Source organism: Rousettus aegyptiacus, unplaced genomic scaffold, assembly GCF_014176215.1.
Source record: "Rousettus aegyptiacus isolate mRouAeg1 unplaced genomic scaffold, mRouAeg1.p scaffold_m13_p_8, whole genome shotgun sequence".
NCBI lineage: Eukaryota > Metazoa > Chordata > Mammalia > Chiroptera > Pteropodidae > Rousettus > Rousettus aegyptiacus.
The window spans coordinates 50627751-50638041 of record NW_023416311.1 but is presented as its reverse complement, the minus strand read 5'-3'; the positions used below and the strand labels follow the sequence as shown (position 1 = coordinate 50638041).

The 10291-nt window shown below is 37.0% G+C and overlaps 1 pseudogene; it reads left to right on the top strand.

Moving 5' to 3' along the window:
- Positions 1 to 1647: 1647 nt before the first annotated feature.
- LOC118607520 lies at positions 1648 to 1766 on the top strand (annotated as a pseudogene).
- The last annotated feature ends 8525 nt before the right edge of the window (positions 1767 to 10291 follow it).

Sequence of the window (10291 nt, the reverse complement as noted above, 5' to 3'; positions counted from 1 at the left end):
CAGAGAAAATCCCAAAAATGGGTGCAAATTATTTTATCTGAGGCATGAGGAAGGGGTTATCTTCTCACTATAGTCCACATTCAGCTTTTAGCAATTTCTTACAAAATTTAACGAGATTCTTGCACACTTGCAAGGTGCCCAGCATCTCATCTTCCCATGCTATGAACAGTTGAGACTGTGCTATGAAGTATAGGACGGTCTCCAGTTCTACGCCCTTAGAGGGATCTATTTTTCATTAGATACCCGGTCAGCTGTTTGTCCTATGACTTCAGCTATCGTTTAGATTTAAAAAAAAAGTGATGAGTTTTTTTTCGTTTATTCAGCCCGTTCTTGTATTTGGTTGACAGTGACACACTTTTTCCAATTTTCTATGTCCCAGGCAGAAGCAAAACTCTGGATAATCTTTTAAATTGTTTTTACATTAAAGACTCAGAGGATCTGAATAAAAACTCAGTAACAATAAATTCCTCAAATGATCAACCAAACTTGCTATGTAAGTGTTTGTGCATGTGTGCATACACATACATGAAAGTGAAAAGAGGTAAATTTCCATTTTATTCTATTAAGTTACAAAGAGGTTAATGAAGATTTTCAAAAACTCTAAAGTGTGACACAATGTATTACACACTTTAGCCTAATTTCATTGTTGATTTATACACTGGGATTTTATGTTAGATGCCAGTGAGCATAATGAGATATAGAACTATGAGACTGCATAAAACTTGTAAAGAGGACAGGAATGTATACTGAATGTAAGTTACTGTTCAAGGAAGCAAATATCAATACTCTATAGATTTTGCTCTTCAAACACTTCAGAGTGTTTTGTATATTTTACCTTATGGCTTTGCCCAAGCCAACTACTAAAATAATGTCTCCCTCCAGAAACAATTTTTTTTTAAAACTAGCTAAAAATCTCTAAAGAAATCAAAATGAACTATCAAAATTATGGTGTCATCGTTGCTGAAAATGAAGCCAAAGAAACCATAAACATAGCACTAGCTATGGATAGCAGGCCAGCAACAGGGTGACTGCAAACTACTGACGTGCCAATTAGAAAACCTGCTGAGAAAGACTTATATGTCAGAACAGGGGGAAAGGAAAAGATAGAGTGGTATGAACACTCGGGCTTCCGCGTGAAGGCTACAACACCATGGAAAGGCATGCTAATGGTGTCTTGAATCATTCATCACTGAGGTGAGTGGGATCCAAGCCATGCTTCAGTAATAGCTTGGTATAGTACATTTCTTTGACTAAAATAAGTTTTTCTTTAGATCTACTCTGGGAACTTACAACTCTTCACTGTGGATGCCTCCAGGTTTTGTAGGAAATGCTCAATTTGAATCGTGAGAGAAAAACGAGCGTCCTGCCTAGTCACTGAGAACTAAAAACTTAAAATGACAAATAGCATTTTGACTGGTTTTTTTAGGCTTATGTAGCAGTGTGCCCAGGATGATGTAGATCTATGGACAAAACTTACTGAATTCACAAAAGAAAATTTTATTTTTTACCCTCTTAAAATTACATATGCAGCATCCATAAAATTTGCCCTTTTGTTTTTCTACTTTAGTTCCTATCGATCCTGGGCTTCTTGTTCTCCCACTCTTTCAAGAATAAAAGAACTTCCCCATGATTTAAAAAAAAAAAAAAGTCTATGGCCATGCTACCCTGAACAAGCCCGATCCCGTCTGATCTTGGAAACTAAGCAGGGTCAGGTCTGGTTAGTACTTGGATGGGAGACCACCTTGGAAGACCAGATGCTGTAGGTACAAAAAAATTAAGAAATAAGAGATTATATGCTGAGAAGGTCCTTGCAATCTGTGAGGTCAACCAAGGGTTGCCTCGCCTATAGATAGATAGATAGATAGATAGATGATTGATAGATAGATGATTGATAGATAGATGATTGATAGATAGATGATTGATAGATAGATGATTGATAGATAGATGATTGATAGATAGATGATAGATAGATGATAGATAGATGATAGATAGATGATAGATAGATGATAGATAGATGATAGATAGATGATAGATAGATGATAGATAGATGATAGATAGATGATAGATAGATGATAGATAGATGATAGATAGATGATAGATAGATGATAGATAGATGATAGATAGATGATAGATAGATAGATAGATGATAGATAGATGATAGATAGATAGATAGATAGATAGATAGATAGTTCTTTTTGTCTAACTCCATTAACTTTTCTAAACATTTCCACATTTCAAATCCTCTTTAGAACTAACCACTGAACTCATCTTTTCTTGCCAGTAGTGTACACACTCCCCTTTCCACTGCTGTCTTCTTCAGCTGCTCTTCTTTTTTCAAGATGAAAATTACTTTTTTTACCTCCCATCTCCATAGATTCTTAATCATCTATGTATTTTGCATATCTGCCCAAAGATGCTGATACTTTAAACTGGAATGAAGCATTGCCTATATCATTGCAGAGTCAGTGGTAATGAAAACGTTCCTGAGGTTAAAGAGTTGCCAGAAGAGAAGGTAGCAGTGTGGAAACCAAGACTTGGGGACTCAGTTTACTCTGGTTAAACAATAGATACTAGTTATATTTTGCTCAAACCAAATGATCTCTACCTTTTTGTTACATTGCTAATGAAATAAAAATTATTCAGAAAGCATAGTATTGACTAGTTATGTTATTGTGGCTTCAAATTCAACATACAGAAAATCCTATGACAATATTATAACATGTTTAGAGAGACCAGGAAGTCACTTTATTTTTCTACAAACCCTGCCTTCAACTCTGTTCAGAACAATCTCTGTTCCCATTTCCCTGGTCACATTCATACATATCACATGATTTTTGATTCATTTTAAGGGATCAAAATCCATGTTCAGCAACCAAGATTCACATTTAGGTACTACAAAACAGTATCCATTCTAAACCAAAACTTTCAGCTCATTTTCAATCCAAAGCTTTTTCCCCCCAGTCCTGTTCTGATTCACTGGTGTCTACAGCGAGCAAGGTAAAATCTGTTCCTTCGTTTCCACTTGACTTCTTTCTCCCATTTTCTGGCTTTTCTAGAGCCTTTGAGAAGTTTAGAGAAAAAGAGTGAAATTTTATATTTGCATGTCTCTCTCCCTGACTCATACTGTGTGACTTCTAACATCCCTCTGTATGGCAAACATAAAAATGTAGGCTTTTTTTGAGCGGCACCGGCAGCATTCCTTGGAGGCCCTGTGAGGACCTGGCCTTTCACATTTTCTAAATATTGCTACTACAATTAAGCTTGATTCACACTCCCCAAAGTACACAATACAACCTTTTACTTTTGGATTCTCCTTGCACCATCATGCTAAGGTACTGCTTTTAATTTATTATCTTTGCCAGTGAGAATAGAGGACAGAACCAGTCCTTTTCCATTATGTCACCTGATTCAGTAGCTTTCTTGTTTTTAAACCTCACAGCATTTCTTTATGAATATTTGTGATTCTCCCATGTAAAAAAGTATACTAAAGATAAACACTGGCATAACTCTAAAGACAAAAACAGTGGCAGTCCAGGGAAATAAAAATTAGTTATTGTTAGATATACCACTACAGTAAGTATCTGCACTGTGGATCAGACTCAGCCTCCTTTCCTATCTTATGAAAGCATTTTATTAATGTCTGCAAGACATCTGGAAATAAGATTAAAGTCTCCAGCTCCTTATGATCTAAATCTATTCTTCCAGGACACTGAGAATGCTAACAACGTCGAAAAGTTTCTTTTTGACAATATCAAATGTAAGCGCACAGTCAAATTCCTTTACCAAGGTAAATTTACTCTGCTTGTCATTTTTATATCTTTTACTTTGTAATGGACAGCTAAGAACCTGAATGTCAGTTCTATTCAGAATAATGAACTTAAAATTGCCAGCAACAAAAGCTCCTATTGTCAAGTTTTATTTATATAAGAAAAAGTTATAGAGGGCAGTGGATCTTACAGACTTCGCACTCACTGCAAACCCAAAACATTGTAGAAAGCAAAAATGCCAAATAATTCGCACATAGGCAAACATAGGCCACAACAAGAAAGTGAAGTCTATGTGTAAAACTTTTTTCTACTTAAATGTTTCTTTACACATGCCAGAGTTTGCCTAAAGTGTCAGATGTCACAGAACTAGTTAAGTACACACAAATTCCATTTGCATACTATGCTGAATACACTGTTAACAAATATTTAGCTCTGTATATCCTTTTTATTCATACAATACCTGCCTACCTCAAAGAGAAGGTCATTCCACAGGGTATGTGGTCCAAGGCTGCCTCCAGAGAAAGACTGACAGGGAAAACCACAGTACACTAATCACTCCTTCACTCTGACCTTCACCATTCCTTATGAAGGAGGCCAAGTTGAAACAAACATTAGTCTTAAAAAAACAAACACCTGCACAGAGAGAGAAAAGACTGGGAGCTTCCTGGCATTCTTTATACCTTTTGTTTGCTTATCACAGTTAATTCTCCAAATTTATGCACAGTGTCTTTTTGTTCCAAGATAAGGACCTGAATAGAAAACATCATAGACCTGACCGTACCCCAGGCCTTTTGCCCTTCTGTTTGGTTGGGCAACTGAGAACCCTCTGACATTGGAGGGAAGAACTGGGCAGAGTGATAAGAGGGTAGTCAGGATATTTATTCTCCAAGTCCCTCTGTGAGAAGTCAGCTTGGATTGGCAGTATCCTCCAGTCCAACTGAAGGTCACAGCTTCTCTCAAGGTGGCTCCTCTCCACAAGAGTATCTTCTTCCAAGTTATAGAAACCATGCTTTTCACTAGTTTCCTTATTTTCATTTTAAGAATGAAAATAGTTGTTATTGGCCCCAAGGAACAACCTTCTACCACTTTTAAAATACCCCTTCTATTAAACCATTCTTGAATTATGCAATTTGGAGTGTGTCATCTTTCCTTCTGGAACCCTGGCTGACAGACCTGAAGGGAGACAATCTACCTGTTTCATTCCCTACTGTACGCCTAGAAGCTTGAATAATGCATGACAAAGGCACATTATAAACATTTAATTCAAGGAAGGAAGGAAGGAGAAAGGGAGAGGATAGATGAAAGAAGAATCTGCCTATAGTACTCACATTTAAAATTACCATAAAAAAAGTTAAATTAACAATAGAAAGACCTACCTGCTTTTGTGGCCCCACCTTTGGTGATTGTCTAGGAGGATATTTAGACAAATTGTACTGAGTCTCTGACTCAGGTCTCCCCTCCAACATCTCCCCTGAACTCCTAAAATAGCTTTCACATGGCACATAAAATCTGCCATCTCTAGTTCCTATCATCCTCTTTAGACTCATATATCAAATCCTTAACACTCTTAAGCCCTATTCCAGTCACAATGAAACAATTCCTTTTTCCAAATGTATCGTATCTTCTTTCTTATGATTTTTCCTATGTGCTGTTTATCTTTTCCACATTCTTTATCAGAATACTTCCTACACATTCTTCCAGATTCTAAACATGCATCATCTCACTCAAGATTCAATGACCCTTTTAAGATCTTCTTAAGCTCTCACAGGACCCCATGCTTCCATTTCTCAAGGCATTTTCACCTTGAATTGCAATTTACTGTTTATTTCACCTTCTCCTTTCAATATCCAATATATGCCTGGCATAAAGTGCACTATATTTTCCAATGGATAAATGAATAAACCAATAATCGGTCTGATCAATATGAACATAACTGCTAATTGATTCAAGTCCTATTCCCCAATCTCGATGATCTCAAATATCCTAAAGACTCTTCACTCTGACAATAATCCGACATGTCCCCTCCAAAAGAAAAAGTGTTCAGTAAATCTTTGGGTCAAACACAGTCTGGCAGCATATATAGAGAAAATATTCTAAAAGTAGATTAATAATCATGCAGGAAAATAAGATATTTATCAACTGACGAAGTTAATAACGTGTTGTCTTTACACCATAGATATGAATTCCCTATTTTATATCCCCTATAAGAATCTGACATTTGATATATTTTAGGTACTATTAAAGTTTTGAATCAGAGATTTTGTTTTTATTGTTTCAACGTAAAGCAACTGGCTAACATGATTGAAAAAGGAATTTATTAGAAAACTGTCAGTTAACTCAGCATCGGTGAGAATAACAAAAGATCCAAATTGGGCAAAGGACAAAAGCAGGGACGCTGCTGAGGTCAAGGACGGTGACACTGCTAAACAATCTTTTGCGGGCCACTGCCGCTGGAATGCACGAACTGCGATTTTTTTCTCTTCACTGTCCATTAATCATGAGCTGAGCGTCAGGATATATACTCTAAGATTTGGACAATGGGGAAGTATAATTTTCTAAAAAGAAATCAAATGCCATTACCAACAGAATGGAGAATATATGCTGAGGTAAGGATACAGCAAATGTTCACTGAAATTAGACTAACATTTTTTTAAACTTAAAAGTGGGGGGAAAAATCATATTAGTGAATAAGATAACTTAGGACCTTTAAAATGTAGGCCATAGGAATAAAATAAGTATGACGGACTGAAAGAATAATTTTAAAATGTGTTTTAGATCACAAAATTCCATCATCCATATCTAAGATACTATACCAAAACTAAAAACTCCTTTGAATATTATTTAATGATTTGTAATATAAAATAGTTTAACTTTTTAAAGGATTTTTCTGCTTTTGAAATATTTTAAGACACCTTTTTTTTCTCCCTTCCACCCCCATAAGAACCTGTTTCAGAGGAGGAACATGGCTAATCCTAGGGGAAGTTCAATGCAGCAAACAAATGATATACCAAAGAAATATTGCAGTATAGGAACTGTTCAGAAAAGCAATCAATCGAGAGTGTAGGATGCATTTTAATCTGTGTTGTTCCTATCGCGATGTGCAAACTAAACAACATGCTTTTTGTTGTTTCTGTTTCACATAGCTTGCAGAACATAATTACAGAATTATAGGCTGTCTACTCAGGACAGATGTCTAATCTCAAAAGAAGTCAATCACACACAGCCTGTCTCATTTGTTTTGGTCCCCTTTAGTATAAATTACAATGACTGTCGATTTTACACAATTTTTGCACAAAGATTATAAGATTATACCTGGTTATATGTCATTCATAGAAGAAAAATCCAATCTTTCTCAGCTCTTTTATAGTAGGCTTTTTCCATCTGCCTTCAACATTTATAGCCTTTTAGAAAAAGAAGGTATCGAAGTGATAAGGCTCTGTTAGTGAAGATACAATAAAACAGCTACAAATTTTCACATGTAAACTCATCTATTACTTACATTTAGGACTCTTGGTTATAAACCAACTTATAAAAATTTAACTCAAAAGAGAATCACTTAATGCAACAGAATGTTGAGTATGACTTTGCATTTTGCCATGAAATTGGTAACTAGGACCCTAAATGAAAACCAGAGGCCTCAGTCACCATTTTAATGAAATTTCCCCAATTGTTAGTGAATGTTACAGGTTAAATTCTGTGGAAAGCGGACTCTGAGACAGAGTTTATGGTACAAGATGTTTATAAAGGAGTGCCACTAGGATCAACAATTGTGGAAGAGAAGGGGATCAGAATTGAGAGAGAGAGCAGCCAAACTACTGTCAGGTCACACAGCCTCACTAGACCCCATGAATCATCTGGAGCTAAAGTGACCCTCAGTTATATGGGCCCTTATACTCCTGCCTCCATTAGTCATCAGATGTGAACTGACCCTGGAAGAACATGCCTTTAGGTGAGAAAGCTCTGCAGTTGAGACAATCACTCAACAAATGAAGACTATTTGCTGCCTCACCTGGGGTAGCAAGTCCTTCCTTGGAGATCTGTGTGGCACATATTACTGTCTATACAGACCCCCTTTGCACCGCTGAGATTCATCTCCACATATGTATTTAGAACGACATCTTCAGGAACCTAGCAAGCCTCACTTCTCCAGAGAATTGCAAAAGTAGATAGAAACTACTGCCTAGTGCATAGTTGATACAGATTTTCACCTTCCTCCACTACCCATCCTAAATTCCCAACTCTCTGCTACCACTTCTGCTGGTCTCAGAGGCTTATTTTGTGACATAACTCAAACTCTCATCCCAGAGAGGAACTGGTCCCCAGTATGTCATTTTCAGGCTGCAGTTGCTGTGACTGTTGGTTTGCAGTAAAAATGGGGAAACAGGAGTGTGTTAGTCAGCTTGGGCTGCCTTAACAGACTACCACAGACTAAGTGACTTGAACAACAGAAATTTATTTTCTCACAGTTCCAGAAGTCAGAAGTCTGAAATCGAAGTCCAGCAGGGTTGGTTTATGGAAAGTCCTCTTCCTGGCTTGCAGACAGACACCGTCTCATCATGCTCTCATATGGCCTTTCCTCTTTACATGTGCAAAGAGGGAGAGAGAGAACTCTGGTATCTCTCCCATCTCTTATAAGGATACCAGTCTTATTGGATTAGGGCTCTTCTCTGTGACCTCATTTTACCTTAATTATCTCTTTAAGTGCCCTATCTACAAAGTAAGCCACATTAGAGATTAGAGCTTCAGCATGCTCTTTTGGGGGAGGGGGATACAATACAATCCATAACAAAGAGCACTGAGGGGGTGCCTACGTAGTCCACCTCAGTTTCTTAAGTATCCCCCTCCTCTACTGCCCCAATAGTGGATCAGAAATCCTATGTACTTCCTCCTGTCCTCCTGATGATCAGGACCAACTACTCCTGCCAAGATGGTATCTCCACTTCTCTCACCTGTTAGTCTCTGAACACGAAAATTTCAAAGTGCCCAGCTGACAGATATAAATTGTAATCCAATGGGACCCTTGCAAGAATGTGCTCACTCTGGGGACTAGAATGCCTAACTAACAGTAGAGTGTTTCAGGGACAGGAAGCAAGCTGCCCCATTCAGGTCTCCATCAATGACAGTCACTGAGATCATTCCTGCTTCTACTCTTCAGTTTTGTCAAAAATAAACACAGCTGAGCATTGGTTAAAGTGGTGAAAACAGATTTCATTTAGTAACTATTGACAGTAGAGGAAAGAAATGAGCTCATTTCTATTTGTGCAGAGGTGATTTGGGCATTTTAAAGGAAGCATGTGTAAGGAAAGCAGATTATGCATCCAAAACATACATTTTAAAGTTTTAGCCAACATGAATTAGCTATTAATATTATTGTCTTTGCATTCCCAAACAGAAAACTGGGCAAGGAATTTTATCTGTGGCTCTGGGACAGAGCCGAGCTAACTGGGTCCTGTGTACAACTGCCAATGTAACACCAACCATAAACATTGAAACAAAAAATATTATAACATTTGTTGTATGATGTGTATGTGCCAAGTGTTTTACATGGATTATTTCCTTAATCTTCAAAAGCTTTCTATTATGTAGTTATTATATAGACATATACATAGACATATATACATATACACATATAAATATTATATATATATTATTTCTAGGTCATAAGGAAATTTGCCCTAGACTTATTTAAAAAATAAACATACCTGCATATTTTCAAATTGTGCTACCCTAAAATATATTAAACATTTCTCTATAATGAATCCTTCTATATTTTACAATACAGATTCAGGTACCTAAATAAATTCTTTACACATCTCTCATTGAGAAAAACAATGAGCTTTTGAGGAATTGCTAAACAACTTAGCTATAAAATAGGATTTATTGCCCTCCAAAAGCTAACTCCATGGTGGAATTTACTTAGTCTGTCTTCATCTCAGAGGATGAGAAATAAAATCAACGTGTTTGCTATTGTCCTCCAGTGCCGCTCGATGTCATTCAAAACTTTCTCATTACTATGTAAAGCCTGCATCAACCATCACACATGTTAGAGGAGAAAAGGAGAAGGCAAGCTGTGTGGTTACAGAATCATATACTGCCCCAGCCTGCATCACTCTGACTGGGGTCACCATCTCCTAAACGACAGCACAAACATTAATACATCGTGGGATATAGTTCCTAGTTCAACTTAAGTACTTGCCTAAAGTGGATTCCACTGTCTTTACCATCTTTTAAACTAAATAAAGCAAAGCTCTATAACTTATGATTTTATTTAAATTGTCACATTGCCATCTTGTGGCGGCAGTTGGTAGACAAGGAAAACTGATTGCTGAGAGGCCTCCATGCCTCTTTCCCTACTTTGAACTTGGGTTAAAAGGGTTATGATATCGACTTTACTGCCTGAGTCATGGGAGGCTAAAAATGCTTTGCTTCTCTAACTGGCAGCTATAGGATCTGATAGATTACAGTGGAACTTCTATAAAATATAGGGATGTGACTGCTGAATGGGAAAAGGAATCTTCTAAATT